Source organism: Pinus tabuliformis, chromosome 1_1, assembly GCF_031772625.1.
Source record: "Pinus tabuliformis cultivar Carrire ecotype Pingquan chromosome 1_1, CPIR1, whole genome shotgun sequence".
Lineage (NCBI taxonomy): Eukaryota > Viridiplantae > Streptophyta > Pinopsida > Pinales > Pinaceae > Pinus > Pinus tabuliformis.
Window position 1 is genome coordinate 161,827,894 of NC_142297.1, and position 19,666 is coordinate 161,847,559.

The 19,666-nt window shown below is 35.9% G+C and overlaps 1 pseudogene; it reads left to right on the forward strand.

Moving 5' to 3' along the window:
- Nucleotides 1-19,666, forward strand: part of LOC149212083 (MADS-box protein SOC1-like) — a 263,852-nt pseudogene that overhangs the window by 15,813 nt on the left and 228,373 nt on the right.

A 19,666-nucleotide genomic window follows, 5' to 3' on the forward strand; every position in this document is an offset into this window, starting at 1 on the left:
AGCCTGAAGTGACAAGTGCTCAGATGGACCTTTTCCGTTAAGGAGTCTGAAAAGGAACGAAAGGGACTTCTCTGGAAATCTAGACAGAGGGATTACCAAACCAATCGCAAAACTGCAGAATACTTTTTACGGTATGGCATTCAATCTTCCCGAATGCTGTGTTCAGTGAATTGCGATCGATAGGGCGGTAGACACAGCTTACTATGGATAAAGGATTAAGCCTATTGTGGTCTCCCAAAATATATTCGACGGTACGTGGGAGCACAGGTCCATACTGGTACTTATCGTCTCAAAGTGGAGGAATCACCCAACCAACAGTGAAAACAACAGTTACCAGGCTTTACGACGCCGGAATATGTCTCTAGGCTAGACTTCTAGATGTTGTGCGTTAGGTTCCAAAGCGTTTTTAGATTCATTAAATTTATTTTATAGTTGATCTTGCTTCAGAAATTTGCCTTTCAGGTTCACCGCGTGATGTAGATGTACAATTCCTAAAATGCAATCTAAGATGATAAATAGTCGTTTAATCTTCTTTTTGGCAAATGAAAATCCTAGCTACTAAGGAAAGAGAGATGGCGTTCTTTCAACAAAGAGAAAAGAGCACACACTATATGCACCGTCCTAAATCAAACCAACAAACAGTCTAAATGCAAATGCACATGCATGTATTTGTTTTCAGCCTTCTTAATATGTGAATGATAAAAAGAAAGCTAATGCGCAAATCTGAATTATCTTTCAAAGCGACAATTACTAACAAGTTTCTTTTCAAGACAAAATGAGGACAATGACAACACTTTGCGATTTCGAATTGAAAACTTGCTTTCGACGCTATAAAAACTACTAATTTAGATCAAATACAAGAGTAACAAGGTAATCGACTATCAAGAACAATCAGATTCTCTTCTATGACTGAAAACGACACTTGCAACACTTTCAAATCAAGAAACGACAGTACAATTACACTACTTCTTTGTAAAGGAGAACTGAAAATGACTCAAAAAATACATAAAAACATTTACAGTTCTTTGCACAATGGAGGTGGAATAACAGCAAGGAAAGGGGTTTCAAACAGAGGTGTACTGACTATAGGCAGCAAAACTCCTGAATAGAGCTGAAAAGAATGAACACAAAAACCAAAATTTAGGAACAAGGCCTTGTCTGATCAGCGCACCTGTAACACAGTGAAACTGAAATGCAGCGCACCTACTACACTCGGGAAGTGCGATGCATTTGAATTTCACAGAACAGACAATGCGCTGGACTAGGGACGAGACTTTGATTGGGTTCCGGGTCACAGTTTGCAGTTTAGTTCAGGGATTTTGGCCTAGCAAGTGGTAATCAGTAAATCAATCACAGGGGTAGATCTAAGGAGGTTACTAGAGCCACCACAAGGGCAATTAGAGAGTTCGTAAATCAATTGTTTAATTCATAAACAAAACCCGGAGATAGATTGAAGAGGCATTTATCTACTTTGCATTTGCATAGCAAACGCAGTTCGAAGGCTACCTGGCTCAACTTCAGGCTTCGTATGTAAGTTTATAAAGTAAACAAATGTAGATAAACAAACAATCTACTCGCTCCCCAGTATGGTCGCCATTTTGTTACCGGGAATAGTGTCTATGCAGAACTGCTAATCCCACTACGGCTAGTGGCTACCTTAGAAACAAACAAACTAAAACTACTTTCGTTTTCCTTTATGAGAGATAGATGAGAGAAGAATAAAGGAGACCAACCTCTGTCTTGCGCTTGGTTCCTTGCTCGATTCCTCTCTCTTCTGATAGTCCTTTGCTACTCGCTTTATTGTATACCCAGCTTCATAGAGTACCTGTAGAATCAAAGCAGCATAAAACTATACGAGAACATAGATCTATTATCATAAACAATATAAGATCAGAGGTAAATTGACCATACAAATGCATAAAACATAAATCATACAAGAGTATGAAGGAAAACTTGAATAGCTTTATTGATAATCAAGAAAGATACAAGAGAAATACAACCAATTGTTCTGACCTAGCATCATCCTCTCAGCAAGAAGCCCTTCTTCACCTCATGAAAAGCTTAGATCACCCAACACTATGATATTGCACCAAGAAACCAGCAGCACTTCCTTACAAGATGCAAAATTCCAGCCTTTGGATCTCTGGGATGAGGGATCCATATATAGATGTCTGCAAGGGAGGTGAGTTAGCTTTTGAGAGTTGATTAGTGTCTTCTCTCTGATAGTTCTTGATTCCACTTGGAGATTGATGATCTCTTACTCATCCCTGGTCGAATTTAGAGAGGCAAGTGTCACACGAGAAGTTTCTAGAAGATTCCATGCTTCTCCACCTTGCAGATTGACCCTGCCATTTGTCCCTTCTCGCCCATCGCACCCCATAGAAAGGATTTTTGAAATGCATCGCACCTACTGTGTGTATTTAGGTGGGATGTAACGCACTTTGCCTATGGAGCAGGTGAAATGGTCCAGTTTTGACTAGTTCTGAGTAGTTTTTCATGGAGAACTTCTGGGAGAAGATGTAATCAGTTGACCTTGTTCCTTTAGGGGTCGAAACAACACTTTTAGGGACTTAAGAGCCCTTGGTTTATTGACATTTATGATTGGGGTTGTAGTGCCCAAAAATGTCTATAACACATGCTCCATGCGATCTTGATCAATGTCTTTTTCTTTTCTTGTTCTTAAAAAAACATTTTATGGTAGAATGTAAGGAATTGTACAATGACACTACCACATTCTTACCAAATTCCTTCATCCAATTGTGAACATATTCTTTCTCAATAGTTTCTCTAAGACTCTTTCTTTTCAAGTGATATTTCTTTTAAAAAAATATTTCTTATATTAATATAAAAATATTTACATCAAAGAGAAAAAAATAATATAGCAACAAGTTTTGTATAAAAACATTTACTTCTTGCTTAAGAAAAGTAAAATAACAATAAAATCATTATATAGTTGAATAAAAACCTTTGGAATCGTTGGTCAACAAAAATCCTTGGCATCTTTGATCAACAACTACATATGAACCTCCTCTTTTCATAATTGGCAAAACGTAAAGAAAGAGCTAGCCTTGTTGTCAAAACAATATTCACACCACAGTTTCCAAAGAAAAAACAAGGCAATAAAGCTCAAGAAATGCAATAAATCACTAATAAGGGACAATACCAAATCTTTGGAATCACCCAATGATATGTATTTCCAATGTAAACTTCCTCGCAGGTTGAATGCTTATACTAAACATACTCCCAAAAAGACTTGGTAAAGAACAATCTCAAAGGAAGTGCTTTATAGTTTTTAGCGTGAGGTTGGAATGGAAAAGCTAATCTAAGACTACTTTAATTGTATCTTGGTAGGAAGATGGTGAATCCAATCTAAGATTGATTTAATTGTGTCTTGATAGGAAGGCCCTAGTAAATCATTAGCCATGGAAACACACAACAATTGTAGTTGGCTTAAAACAACCACATATTATACAATCCATTAATCCACCATATTTTTGCATTGATAAGCACCCATTGTGTATTAAAAACATGGAAGAGTTCATGTTGCTAATGAATAAGAGCGCATGGACTCTAATAATCATACAAAACTAAGGGGTGTCCAAAAATGTATTTCCAACGATTCTTAAAGGGGGCATGTATGTCCATACTCTTTTGGAACAAGTTCTTATATCGAATAATATCAATAATTTCCATTATAGATGGCAATACATAGAGGAAAGAGTGAACTCACAAAAAATGGATCATTGATCCTTCCAATAGTGATCACTTGCATCTAACGATTTCGTCCAGTAAAAATACTTCTTCATACATAGATGACACCCATAAAAAGGGGAATGTTTAAAACACAAGTGCTTGCACCTCACATATCACAATTGGTATTTTAGACAAATACCATATTGTTGCTAAGGATTTCTAGAATTGAATTGTGTATAAGTTTGGAAACGTCTGAATTTTTGAGTGGACACTCTTATTGAGAAATCTAGGGAAACTAGATTAGGGATTTCTCTTACTTTAGTAGCTTCTTGTGATGTATTTTTACTTAAACCTAATTAGCTTCTTCTTTCACTTGATTATTATTAGTATTCTCTTCATCAAATAACTACCAAACCATAAAGAATAATAGGATAAAGGACACAATATATGGGCAAGCAACCAGGGCCAAAACCTCGCCAACGTAGAGGAAAATCCACAAAAATTCTTCTCTTCTTATAAAATATTCAATTAACAAATTCCAATACTTATGACCCCTGCCCAAGACCCTCCAAGACCAAGTCAAACCTCTCTTCCGTGGTGAGGTTTCCTTCCAGCTATTTCTGCAATTTCGACCTCTGAGTAGATTCTTTTGCAACTTTGACCTGCATAGCAAATTCTTCTCCAACTTCGCCCTGCCTAGCAAATTCTTCTGCAACTTCGAATTGCCTAACATATTCTTCTAAAGCGTCAACTTTCCTAGCAAATTATTCTACAACTCTGACCTACTGAGAAAATCCTTCTACAACTTCGACCTACCCAGTAAATTCTTCTCGAACTTCAACCTACTCAACAAATTCTTCTCAAACTTCAACTTACACAACAAATTCTTCCGGAAATTCAACCTAGAAGTTTATTCCTAGCACTTTCGATTCCCCATCAACACTTCAACTTTCCCAATAGATTTCCAGAACTTCAACTTGTCCAACAAGTTTAAAACACTTCGATTTTTCAAGGAAATGTAGAAACCCTAGCATGAGAGAGAGTGAGAGGACCAAAAACTTTGATCTTGTTGTTCTTCTTATTTTTCATCCCTTTCTAGCTACTTTCTTGAGGAGATGAAACTTGCTTGAGTGTCTGTGCAGATGAGGTAGATTTCCTTCTCATTTATAGGCTTTTGAGGGGTATGGATTTCTATATCTAGGCCGACTTCTCCCTTCATGTAGGATGGCTTGATCTTTGCATAATGATGAGGTCTTGGAGGGTATTTTGACTTTATTTCACTGAAATATTTTCTTTTTACAATATATAACATGCCCAAAAGTGTCTTTGATACATGAAAATGACTCAATTGACTTGTAGACTCAATGAAAAGCTATAGAATCACTCAATGGGTGCTTGACCTAAAAATAAATCTCCCTTGAGCATGAAAGCCATGCCTCAACAATAATAATAATAATTTTATTTTTCTCTTTTCATTAAATACATAAAATCATGATTACATATGACATTTGAAGACCGAACTTAGTTACATATTTCAACACTCCTTCTTAACTAGGGATGTATTCATAATCAATACAAGGTACTTAGACATTCTCAATCTGAAGAATTCTCATAAGAAGAGTTGGATTGGTTACCCATATATTTAGCATCATATCATCGAGCATTTTCACATAGCAACCTTGACTAATATGTCCCTCTCCACAATATCGTAGCATAATGCTAGCGAGACCAATGACTTATAGAAACCATCATCTTTGTCTCTCAAGGTACATACTCCACCCAGGCGTTCACAGAGTATGTCCTTCCAGGACTATTCTTATCTTGGATTCACAATCCTCAAAGAATATCGGTCCTCTTTGATTACTCTTATCTTGGATGCCCTACCTCATCCGTAAAGAGTATATGATACTAAATGTTTACTAAATCCTTCATTCTTTCGTCCCAAAGTGAAGACAAGAATGATGTGTCTATACCTTCCTCTAAACTAGGGAGGATATATCCATTCCTATAAAGGAATGTACATATTCCCATAAAAGAAATGTACCCAAGCTCCTTCTTATTCAGGGACTTGTCCAAGATCCCTCTTAACTAGGGAATTTCTTCCAACAACTTTCTTCTCTAGGTGGAGATCATGGGATTATCAACTACTTGTGGGGCTCCATGTTTCTATGCCATTAATTTTTTCTTAAACAATATGGAGCCTTCATATTTTTTATGGCATCAACCATCCAGCACTTTCCTTTACGAGCCACATTGGTCATGTCATCCTTCTCTCTATCAAAAAGTGATCCTCTTGTCCCTATCTAGCATTTTTCCTCGTACAAATACCTCTTACACATCATGCTTCCTCTAAGATATTTCATCCAAGCATATGAGTGCTAGTTGTAGGTGACATCTACAACTCTTTTTTCAATAGCCCTATATCGACCCATCCAAATGTTGTTTGAAAATAAAAAAAGAACATCAAATCAAAGTTAACTTTTGTTATGGCCTTTCATCATGACATCTTGCTTGCCTGCAACATCCTGCACATTCATAAACAAATCTCCAAGACTTCATATGTAAAGGGTCTCCTTTCTTTACAAACCTTATAATGGTCTTCTTCTCTATGGAGATCTCATTATCAATTCTTCTAGTCGTCAGATGTTGACTTCGTGTAACCATAGTTACATCTTTCGTGATCTCTTCTTTCTATCTTCACATATTGCTTCACAGGAACTTTCCATACGTAGTTCCTTCATATTTTTCAACTACCTCATATTCCATATGAGAACTTATTATGTTGATTTCATATTTATCAATATGTGAACCATCCCTTCATGCATCTTTTCAAAAGGAGAGATCTGTGATCATGCTCACGAGGTAGAGCATTTACCCATGCCATCTACAACTATGTGATGACATGGCTTAATCTATCCAATATATATATATATATATATATATATATATATATATATATATATATATATATATGCCTCTTTTCTTCTTTTGGTCATCTATACTTCCTACCGCAACTTCCTTTCCTTCATTGAGAGTACTTCAATCATCTTGACCTATTGCTCTCGTATGTCACCATACCATCATCCTTGTAAACAATGTATCCCAAACAAGTTGGAATGATCAACGAGACACTTTCTTCTTCCAAGTGGAGGTGAACATTCTAGTGAATATTCCAAAAAAGGATCTTGATTATCCTCATTCGACAAATGCTCTGTTATCACAATGATGATGGATGATGAATTCCTTCTATCATGCTAGATGTATTTCTTTCAATAATATGTACTATATATGATTTCAATGAGGTTTCCAAGGGATACTTCCTTTATATGATGATTGCTACATCTCTATATACTTCTACTTCAACTATTAATACAAGCTTCTCTAATGATATCATGAGCTCTTTCTTTAATGGTATGCTTTTGCTATGATGCATCTCATCATAATGCTCCTCATCTTGACTGACATGGTGGGGATCTGTTCAACTCTTACTTGTTCTTGCTATGCATTGGAGAAACTGTAATAGTAAAGATATATCCCTTTGGGTTTCTTCTCATCAGGATCTTCCACTTCTTCAGTGATATGAGCTTCATTTCTTTCATTTGCCTTGTTTCCCTTCTTGAACTTGGGGCAATATCTCTTTTAGTGCCCATATTCCCAACAATCATATCATTGGACTTTTGACATATTCTTCTTCGTTTTATGAGAACTAGATTTCCCAAACTTTCCTTTTATCTTAGGAATGGCAACAAATGATTGAACTTGTTCACTTGGTTGCACATTGATATTTTCTTTCTTCAATTTTACATCATGACCAAAGTTCATTGAATGGGGTGGCCTCCTTCATTACAAAGATATTAGATGTTAACTTTCCCCATTCCTCTAGAAGTGCGTTGGGAACTATGGCGGTCATTTCTTTATTGGACATTGTTTCCCCAACTCTTGTAGTTGGCCTCTTATTTTTGATACCTTCCTCAAATATGGGGCTATTCCATCTTCCTTTGAGTATTCATTTTGTACATCTAGTTCCTCAAAGATATCAATCCTCCTACAGTATTTACAAAGAACAATTATGTTAACTTGTCATATATTTCTTTGTATGTCTCCAACTTTGATACATAAGGTATGTGGGGATCTTTTCTGGATTCAATGAGAATCCTTTGAGCCCTTTCTTCCCCTTTCATTTAATCTACGAGAGATGGAGTTTCTTCCTTTGGAGGCTTAGTAATTGACCCCTTAACATGTTTAGTGACTTCATTTTCTATGAGGATCAAATATGTCCTCTTCTTCCATGCAAGAAAGTTTGATGACTCAACCGATTTGTTGTTTTCTTTCCAAAATGAACTCATTTTGATAAAAAATTCAGTCGTAAATATAAAGGTACTTACTTGGCACGTGAAGATGCTCCTTGATGATAATATCTTCAACTTGATTCCTTCTTTATTTTGATGATATTATTGATAATAGAAGATGTCTTCCTTCAAAAGTGATTCTTCAAAAAGAGGGAAATCACCTTGATTCCTTGATGATGATAACAAAGCCTCTTCTTACTTCGCTTAAATTTAGGGACTTCAAGATGCTTCAATGAGTAGTCCTTCTTTAAGTGGAGGTAGGGTCTTGTAGACCATATCTTTGTGATGATGATGTGGGATTTTGAAGAATGCTTCAAGTGTATAACCCTTCTTTGGATGAGCTAGGGTTTTGAGGTCTTATTTACTTGGGATGTGATGATTGATGATTGATTCTCTTGATGATATTCTAATGCTTAGGCCCTTGAGTGTCCTTATTTAAGCTGCATTTCAATGATATAGTCACCTTAGATCAGATACCAATTTTGAGAAATTTAGGCACAGTTAGATAAGGGGTTTCTCTTACTTTGATAACTACTTGTGATGTATTTCTGCTTAACCTAATTAGCTTATTATTTCACTTTATTATTATTAGTATTCTCTTCATCAAACAACTACCAAACCATAAAGAACAATATGACAAAGGACACAAGATATACACGATCAGCGAGGTCCAAAACGTTTCTGATTAGAGGAAAACCCGCAAGAATTCTTCTCTTTTTATAGAATCTTCAATTGACGAATTCCAAGACCTATGACCCTTGACCAAGACACTCTAAGACTAAGTCAAACCTTTCTTCCTTGACGAGCTTTCCTTCCAGCTATTTCTACAATTTCGACCTCCCCAACAAATTCTTCTACAGCTTCGACCTGCCTAGCAAATTCTTCTGCAGCTTCACCTTGCCCAGTGACAAATCCTTCTGCAACTTTGACCTGCCTAGAAAACTCTTCTGCAACTTCGACCTGCCCAGTAAATTCTTTTGCAACTTCGACCTGCCCAACAAATTCTTCTAGAACTTCAACCTACCCATCAAATTCTTCTATAACTTTGACTTACGCTACAAATTCTTCTGAACTTTGACCTAGTAGTTTCTTCCTAGCACTTCGACTTGCCTAGCAGCTTTTAAGACATTTTACTTGCCCAACAACTTTACAACACTTCAACTTTCCCAAACATGTAGTAACCCTAACACGAGAGAGAAAGAGAGGCCCAAAATCTTCGATCTTTCTATTCTTCTTCTTTTTTGTCCCTTTTCAGCTATTTTCCTGCGGATATCAAGCTTGCTTGAGAGTGTGTCCAAATGAGATCAAGTTCCTTCTTATTTATAGGCTTTTGAGGGGTATATATTGCTATTTTTAGGTCGACCTGTCCCTTCATTTAGGCCAACTTGATCTTTGCACCATGACGAGGTATTGGAGGGTCTTTTCACTCAAATAAATTTTCTTTACAATACGTAACATGCCCAAAAGAGCTTTTCATCCATGGCAATGACTCAATTGACTTGTAGACTCAGTGACAAGCCCTAGAGGCACTCAATGGGTGGTTGACTTAAAAATAAATCTCTCATGCCTCGATGACAATGTTAGAAAACTCAGTGAATGGAGGGAGTCAACTTCTACCAAAAGTGCATCAATGTACAAAGAAATTAAACTTAAAATAAAAAAACTATAGGTAATATTACAAAAATAATCTTTGTAAGATACCAATGTTAATGATTGAACATCCAACAAACCTAAATTTAATATAGTAACTATCTAAAATCAATTAATTGAAAGTTGTTTGTTATAGGGAGTCATTATCGATCATTACATCCAAAAGAACTAAAGGATTGCATACCAAGATATATAGTAAGTAGTACATCAAATCTTAAATCCATAAGAAATAACATGATATTTTCATATAGAATTCAAGCCATTTTCCCTCTTGCAACAAGGCCCATAAATTTTTCTACCGATATTTATATCTGTATTAGAGCACATGACTCAATATTATTTCTTTTGTCATGCACTGAAGTTGTTTTATTTGTCGTCGGATCTTCACTTGGAATTTCTAGTATTTATGCAATAACTTTTCACTACAACTAGGTTTGCGCTTTCTTGCATTGTAACATTGATTGGATTTTCAATTGTTCCTTTCTCCACCGCTTATATTTTTATTTATGAGTACTTTAACATTTCCTTTCTAATAACTTGTTCTAATTTATCTTCTAGTGACTTCTTAGCATTCTTAAGCTTCTTAATTTGCATGATTGTGATTCTTGAGATGTGAAAGTTCTTCAGTTTCTTATTCATCGACTTTATCTTTAATGTTTTGATCCTAAAGTTTCTCATTTTCTAATGTTTTAATTTTCTTTAGAATTTTTTTTACTAAGGCTCTTTAAATGAGAATTTTTGTCATCTTGTTCTAAAGTGATTTCTTTAAATTTCTTCTCGAGGTCTTCATTTTATTGTTATAGTTTTTATTGTATTGCTTCATCACCTTTGTGTTATTGATTTGTGCACGTAACTTTTTACCATGGCATTTTAGGCGAGAAATTCCTTTGTTTTTATCCATGATAACTTTGTCGAATTCTTTTTCCATATTTTATATTCAATTTGATTTTCTTGAAAGATCGCCCATTGAGATGTTTTATGGTATTTCCATGAAGGTAATATCCTGATTTCATTTTAATATCCTAAAATATCATATTCTTCTTCCTATGGAAAAGCTAAAACAATTCTTAGTGTTTAAGATCAAGTTACCCATTTTTGTAAATAGGGTAAACCAATAATTATCTTAAACTCTTGTTTATACATAATTGTAACTTTGAATTGATATATATATATGAATTGCTATTTGTAAATATTTAGTTTCATATTTATTCATACAAATAATCTCTTTCTTTAAAATTATATTTGGTGGTTGTTTTAATTATTGATTTCTTAAGTCAATATTAATGATGTAGGAGCATCCAGCGCAATATTATCATTGTATTCTAGTAGAAATAGGGGGTCTTGTATTTCAAGGAAGTTGGTTTCCTAAGTATTGGATTTATGTAATTATTTAATGTTTTGAGTGATTTTAATGAGTAGGAATTAATTGAATATTGTGAGGCTTTATTGTAAACGTTCTCGAATGTAGGAGAACATGAGAGATTTAGGATAGTTGAGTGATGGGAGGATAGAGAATTGATTGTAAATCCTAGTTTAAGAGTCAATTCATGATTTTGTGGATTTGAGAGAATCTTTAGGGATGTGAAAGAGATTTTAGGATTTTGTTGAGGGATTTAGGGATCTAAACCAGAATTTGGTTTTAGAATTCCTTTGTATAAATATAAGCCAAAAAGGCATGAGCAGAGGTTAGAGAGAGAGGTGAGATAGGTAGATAGATAATCGATTGAAGTTTTTTGTAAGCCTGCGGGCAGATAGTGAATAGAGACCATTAAATCAGAAGACCAGGTCGAGAAGAATCCCACTTTGTAATTATGTGGATTTATATATATGTTAAGAGATTTAATTTCAAGTTGTATAAGTGTATCGTCGAGTATCAAATAGTGAATGATTGGTGAATTAACATAACCTGTGTAGCAGAGAGTTGCAGGTGGAGTCGTGGTGGATGTACAGGGAGAAAAACGAATCCAAGATTCGTAATAGATTCTTGAGTTTATTGAAGGATGTGTAAACGCTCTGGAATGACACAGGTCAAAGGGGCATGAGAAGTTAAGCCAAAAGGGAGTGCAGCCTAATAGCAAAGGCATAACGCAGAGTCTTTTGAATAAAACCAGAAGTTATATAAACCTTGGAAAATGGTGTAAAATCGATGTAAACAGGCGGACGGAGTAATGGAATTGTAACGCTCAGCAACCGTCGGATCAGGAAGATCAACGGTTAAGATTAAGTCGCAACCGAGCTTGGAGATTTGCGATGAGTGAGCAGTGATTAATTGTGGACCGTTGGATCATGGCCAAATCAACAATCACGATTTAAATTGCAATGAGAAGTCGGAGGCGCAAGGGATAGTGGCGATGTTAGTGGTGTTGCGATATCGCCGATAGCGATTATCGGCGGTTGGAACTATCGGCGATTGGAGTTTGAAATGATCGGGACTGGAGAGGAATGCGATATGCGATAAGCATACCCGATAACATTATAGGGCTTGTTTATTATGATTTGAGTTCCGAAATGTTATGTATTCGCATATCGGGGATACGAAGGGTTCATGTGTAAGCTGACTGTGAAAAGGCCGATTGCGATTGCGATTAAGGCATAGCCTCAGGAAATGTGACCAGGCTGTATGGAAGGCGGAAAAAGGGTATGTTGCATACATTTCCCTTTGTAAAAGGTTTTGTAAGGAATAGCACTCGCGAAGGAATTTATGTATAAACATATATATTAACCAAGGTTTAAGAGGGGGGTTGATATATATATATATATATATATATATATATATACGGGCTTACGGGTTATAACATTATATATATAAGTCATGAAGACTTAATAAATCCCGATAGAAAGGAAAGCCCTGATAGAGGGTTTTAAAGCGGGGTGATTGAGTTCCGACCAAAAGGAATTGTTGTATTGGGCCTTAATCATTTAAGATTTGTAGATTTGACTTAAGTGAGGGTCAATTCCTGGGAAAATTATTTATGCATAGGTATACATGCAACTGTGGGTATGTGCTGGGGTAACCCTGCATCAATTTTGGTATCAGAGTTGAATTATAAATGAACCATTTGGTATAAGGCAGAACAAAACAATTATGTATGAAAGTTTCTTGAAATAATTCAGAATCGAGAGATGTGTATGAAGGCAAGGGAGATCAGATTTTAAGCTGATGGTCAAGCAGCCAAACTACAGCTGGGAGAATGGAGAAGAACAGTTAAGTTCTTAGAGGCAGGTAAGGCAGAATTAAGAAGAGATTGCAGAGACAAGAAGAGTCTAAAACGATGTTTGGAGAATGGAGATTCACTTGGATGTGAAGAATGAATGGAGAAATCAGGCAGGTATTGTGTTTATTTAATCCTGATGTGAGCTTTGCTGACAAAGAAATAAACTGAAGAATGATGGTTGCAGCTAATGAAGTATCTCAGCAAAAGGAGATTAAGCCTTAAGAAGCAGTAATGGAAGGAATTGTTAAGGATTTCTAAGTGGAAAGAAAACTCAACACGAAGGAATTGTTGCTGATAATTAAGCTTTGTCAAGATAAAGCTGGAAGATTGGAAGAAAGGATCAGATTCTAAAATCTGATTGACAGTAGTTGAATATCGAGAAATTGTGCAGTGGAAGCATAAAGATTTTCTGAAACAAATTTGCAGGAATGGTGAGATCTTGGAAGTAAATGAAGGTATGTAGTTTTGTCTAATGATTAGCAGATATTGAAAGAATGAAATTTTATAGCAAGATTACAGTAGTTAAACTGTAAGAGGGATGTTTGTAAGTTTTTGAAGTAACAAAGGTTGAAGATACAGCTGAAAGCTAGTGGAAAGGACAGTCCATTCAAAAGTGCAAGCGAATGGAAGGACAAGATCAGACAGAGATCTTGAAGGTAAGATCTGAGTCAGGAGAGCTTGGTGAGGTAAGTGGCAGTAGGACAGGACTTGCTGTTGAAGAGGCTTTAGTGCAACTCATAGTAAAGTGAGTGAGGAACTCATAGAGATGGAGAGGATGATGACTAGTGACAGTCATAATAGAGGTTCTGAAAGAGACCACAACAGAGGACAAAGGAAGAAGGATGCCAAGGCAAATGGCATACAAAGACAATTAAGAAAAGAGGAATATGAGAGGGAGAAGGCTGAGATAGCAGTTCAGCTTGAGCTGTTAATGTAGATGTTGCAAAGAAATGAAGCAACCAGAAGCATGGTTATGTCATGAGAAAGAAAGTGAAGTGGCAGAGGCTACAGGAGAAGAGGAATCAGCAGGTGAATATGCAGTTAATAAAGGAGTTAAGGGAACTTGAATAGATTATAGAGAAGCTCGAAAGAGTTGAGCTACAACAAAAGGAAGATGTTGAAGTTTCGATATGTGAACCAGAAAGTGGACCATTACTTTTTGAAAGTGATGAAGAGCTAGAGGAGTTGAATCATATGAATGATTCGAAGCAGCTAGAAGACTTGATGACTGAAGCATCAAATAATATCGTAAGGTCTTGTGATTTTAAAACTAATGATTTCTGTATGATTGTAGGTTTCGAAGAAGATAGACAGTCTTTTAAAGTTGTCAAAGATGTGAAGGAATACCTTCCAGAAGATGAAAGTTTTGAAGCAGAATATGACAAAGAGACCGAGAAAGAATCAATTCACTATAGTGGAAAAATGCTGGAAGACATCATTGAAATAGATGATGAGAAGGGGACACTAGCTGACAGTCTCAAGAGTTCTTTGAGTTTGGATCAGCGCACTGATACGCTGACAGAAGAAGAGAAATCAATGCAACATATTGAAGTGTTGCTAAAGGGAAAAGAGGTACAGAGGCCTTATATTTTTTTATTATAATGATTGTCTTATAATTGAAGATGTTGTTGTAGAAGTTGGAACATATTTGGCACAGGTGGATAGCTAAATGAAGGAAGAGGAGGAAGAACATCTACTGAAGGATGTCAAGAAAGATTTAGCAGAGGAAGGAGGACCATGTGATGATGGATCAATAACAAATGAAGTAACGGGAGATTGTGTAAAATTTCCAAAGTTCACTCCAAGTAAAATCATTGAGTTATATAGAGAATTAGACTTTCAAAGGAGGAAGTTGGAAGAGTAGAGGATGAATGTCTAGGATAGATTGCTGAAGATGTTGTCATAAATAATAATCAAGAAGAAGTTGACAGATGCAGAAACTAGAAGCAGGAAATTGTTCTAAAAGACAATGTGGCAGCAGCAGAAAAGGTGCAAAACAACAGTAGAGAAGAAGGTAAAAAGGAAAAGGAAACAATCAGATTAAGTGAAGAACCAGCAAGGAGAAGAGTTCAACAATCAAGAGATGGAAACAATCAGCAGACAGAGGATATACTGGACAGAGAGATTGAGTTGATAAGAATATTAATGATGAAAGTATCTCAGAGAAAGACAACAACAAGAAAGAAAAGGAGTGACAACAAGAGGAAAACAATAGCAGACTACGAGAGCAAGGCAAGTGGAGCATTACAACATAAAGTATGGAGACTTGGAGACCAGAAGTAGACAACAACAACAATAGAACAATTGACAAGCAGAGACAGATTACAAAATAAAGTCTGGGATCCAGGAGGAAACAATTATCCAGACTTATGACTAGGTGGTCATAAATTTTCTTACATGGGGAGTCTGATGCAGGAGCATCCAGCTCAATATTATCATTGTATTCTAGTAGAAATAGGGGGTCTTGTATTTCAAGGAAGTTGGTTTCCTAAGTATTGGATTTATGTAATTATTTAATGTTTTGAGTGATTTTAATGAGAGTAGGAATTAATTGAATATTGTGAGGCTTTATTGTAAATGTTCTCAAATGTAGGAGAACATGAGAGATTTAGGATAGTTGAGTGATGAGAGGATAAAGAATTGATTGTAAATCCTAGATTAGGAGTCAGTTCATGATTTTGTGGATTTGAGAGAATCCTTAGGGATGTGAAAGAGATTTTAGGATTTTGTTGAGGGATTTAGGGATCTAAACCAGAATTTGGTTTTAGAATTCCTTTGTATAAATATAAGCCAAAAAGGCATGAATAGAAGTTAGAGAGAGAGGCGAGATAGGTAGATAGATAACTGATTGAAGTGTTTTGTGAGCCTATGGGCAGATAGTGAATAGAGGCCATTAAATCAGAAGATCAGGCTGAGAAGAATCCCACTTTGTAATTATGTGTTGATTTATATATATGCTAAGAGATTTAATTTGAAGTTGTATAAGTGTATCATCGAGTATCAAATAGTGAATGATTGGTGAATTAACATAACCTATGTAGCAGAGAGTTGCAGGTGGAGTCGTGGTGGATGTACAGGGAGAAAAATGAATCCGAGATTCGTAATAGATTCTTGAGTTCATTGAAGGATCTGCAAATGCTTTGGAATGACATAGGTCAAAGGGGCATGAGAGGTTAAGCCAGAAGGGAGTGCAGCCTAATAGCAAAGGCATAAGGCAAAGTCTTTTGAATAAAATCGGAAGTTATATAAACCTAGGAAAATGGTGTAAAATCGATGTAAACAGGCGGACGGAGTAATGGAATCGTAATGCTCAGCGATCGTCGGATCGGGAAGATCAATGGTTGAGATTAAGTCACAACCAAGCTTGGAGATTTGCGATGAGTGAGCAACGATTAATCATGGACCGTTGGATTGTGGCTAGATCAATGGTCATGATTTAAATCACAATCGGAAGTCGGAGGTGCAAGGGCTAGCGGCGACGTTAGTGGTGTTGCGATATCACCGATAGCGATTATTGGTGATCGACGGCTAGAACTATCAGCGATCGGAGTTCGGAATGATCAGGACTGGAGAGGAATGCGATATGCGATAAGCAGACCCGATAACATTATAGGGGCAATTTATTATGATTTGAGTTTCGAAATGTTATGTATTCACATATCGGGGATGCGAAGGGTTCATGTGTAAGCTAACTGCAAAAAGCCTGATTGCGATTGCAATTGTGATTGAGGCATAGCCTCGGGAAATGTGACCAGGCTATATGGAAGGTGGAAAAAGGGTATGTTGCATACATTTCCCTTTGTAAAAGGTTTTGTAAGGAATAGTGCCCGCGATTGAGGCATAGCCTCGGGAAATGTGACCAGGCTGTACGGAAGGCGGAAAAAGGGTATGTTGCATACATTTCCCTTTGTAAAAGGTTTTGTAAGGAATAGTGCCCGCGAAGGAATTTATGTATAAACATATATATTAACCAAGGTTTAAGAGGGGGGTTGTTATATATATATGGGCTTATGGGTTATAACGTTATATATATAAGTCATGAAGACTTAATAAATCCCGATAGAAAGGGGAAGGAGTTGTATTGAGGAAAAGCCCTGATAGAGGGTTTTAAAGCGGGGTGATTGAGTTCCGACCAAAAGGAACTGTTGTATTGGGCCTTAATCATTTATGATTTGTAGATTTGACTTAAGTGAGGGTCAATTCCCGGGAAAATGATTTATGCATATGTATACATGCATATTGTGGGTATGCGTAGGGGTAACCCTGCGTCAATTAATGTAATTTTCGTTATGGTTCATAATGATAACGATGTTGATCATGTTTCCTTGAGTACTTATACTTAGTGTAAATAATCTGGAACATGAAATTACATGACATTTATAGGACAATTTTCCTTCCTTCGTTTTGGAAAAAAATATTTAATCACCAGGGAATTAAATACTTTGAAACTCTTAATTTTTATTTATTTTTACACTGGTACCCTTGCGTCAATTAATGTAATTTTCATTATGGTTCATAATGATAACAATGTTGATCATGTTTCCTTGAGTACTTATACTTAGTGTAAATAATTTGGAACATGAAATTGCATGACATTTATAGGACAATTTGCCTTCCTTCATTTTGGAAAAAAATATTTAATCACCAGGGAATTAAATACTTTGAAACTCTTAATTTTTTTTATTTTTTTACATTGGTACTAAACGATTGTTGGCATTATCACTAACGTGTTCTCCTTGATGGCATCCTGCTTGTTAAATATATCCTTGATGTCAACCTCGTTATAATATGATGGTTAGGGAATTAATGCAGATAATAGGTATTATGATATAGGTGTTATGAAGGATATGGACAGAGAAATGGAAGTACAATTAAAGATGGATGTGAAAAGTGAAGTTTGAGAAATTATACGCGGTCCATATGAAGAAGGGTGACTTACATACTCTAGTACTATGAACAAAAGTCACGTACATAATCTGACCCATGGAAAAGTATATACTACGAGTCATTTCTATTGTAATTTCCCATAGGTATTGAAGTGAAAACATCTATTTAATCCCATCAACAAATACCATCAACTTTACCAAAGGATTTACCTGAGGTATTGGCTAAGGAAAAATATATATAAGGAGATGCAGGTGAAGGTATTAAGTATGCAAGTAATGAGTTATTCATATGTGATTTTATCTGGAACAGGTGTGCACTAGGGAGCAAGGAGATTGCTTAGATCTGACAGATCTAAAAGGTCGTGAAGACTAATGAATACACTTGCTTGATTTGTTTATACTTGTAGCTAACAATGATATATTTGTGGTTATAATGTTGTTATGTTATGAATGTATGACAATGAAGATTTTGGAATGCGAGTTGTGTTTGGAGCAAAGGTATGCCTCAGTAATTTAAGATCTGTACACTAGTTTGTTTCTAGATAGTCACATACAAGGATCTGTCTCTGGTTAGTAGCGTATATATTCTGAGATATGTTTCCTTGGTACATTGAAATATGTACATGGGTGTTGCACATGACAAAGGTGTATATATATAGGTATTCTTGATAACAATCACGTATATACTCTTTGTTAGATCTGGTGAGGGTTTGAAGTGCTATTTGATGATGTCTGTTAATGAATTCTATTATATTTGTTCTTATCTATCAATGATGTCTATATGTATCTAGCAATATTGATTGGACTGGTTGTGCATTGATTTGGTATGGTTGTAATAGTTGGTTTAGATTGGTTTTCTTCAGTGTTTATTTGGTTTGGAGTGCTTCAATGATTCTATTTTGAGATTCAGTATTTCAATTTGGTATTAAGCATAATGTTGGGTGTGGGTTTCGTATGAAAATTTGATGAAAGGTGGCCTACAAGTTTTAATGATTGCTTGAGACAGGTGGATCCATTCTGAAATATTATCAAATGTGGTGCACAAAAGGTTTCTGAGGGTTGGAGGCTTCAGTAAGGGAGTCAATGATTCCTTCTAGTGGTAGTTGGTAAAAAATATTTAGGGGTAGGTACTCCCTTTTGGTAGGATCCAGTAAATGAGATTAGGGGTTGTAGCTCCCTTTTAGTGGGTGCTAGAGAACCAGTGGACGTTTTAGCCTCGTGCAAATGGGTTCCTGCATACTGGTAAGAGTTTGTGCTAATACAAGATGTAATGAAGTATTTATTTATATAATAAGAAACAAGACAAAGATGAAGAAAAGGGTGGTTTTCTCCCACATTGGATTTCCACTTGAAATGTTGGTGTTCATATGTGTTGACGTGTTTCTTGTGTGTTGATGATCTATTTTCACTTTGCTACTCATGGTTTCTACTTAATAAATCAATAATTAAATAATGATGCATTGGTTAAATATAGATAGTTGATGGAACATATGAGAAGTTAGTTAACTCAATATATTTTGTTTTCTTTCACTGATGTCACATACACACGTTGGTTTCATAAAGAACAATAATGTACAAAATTCAGAATATGAAATTGAAAAGTTAGAGTGAATTAAAAATACTGATTCACTGCACCCCCCCCCCCCCTCTCAGTGTTTTTCCTAACAATTGGTTTTAGAGTAGGTGCCTCTAAAGAAGATTGATCGCTTAAAGGGACATCTATCAAAATGAGTTGTCAAGGGGGGGGGGGGGGGGTTATTTTCTTCCAGCCCACCCTTATTTATGGATCTAACTTTATATTTTGTAATTTGAAAATGAGATCATATTTGTAGGGACTAGGAGCTTGAGTATGGGGAATTGTTGAAGGTGGATA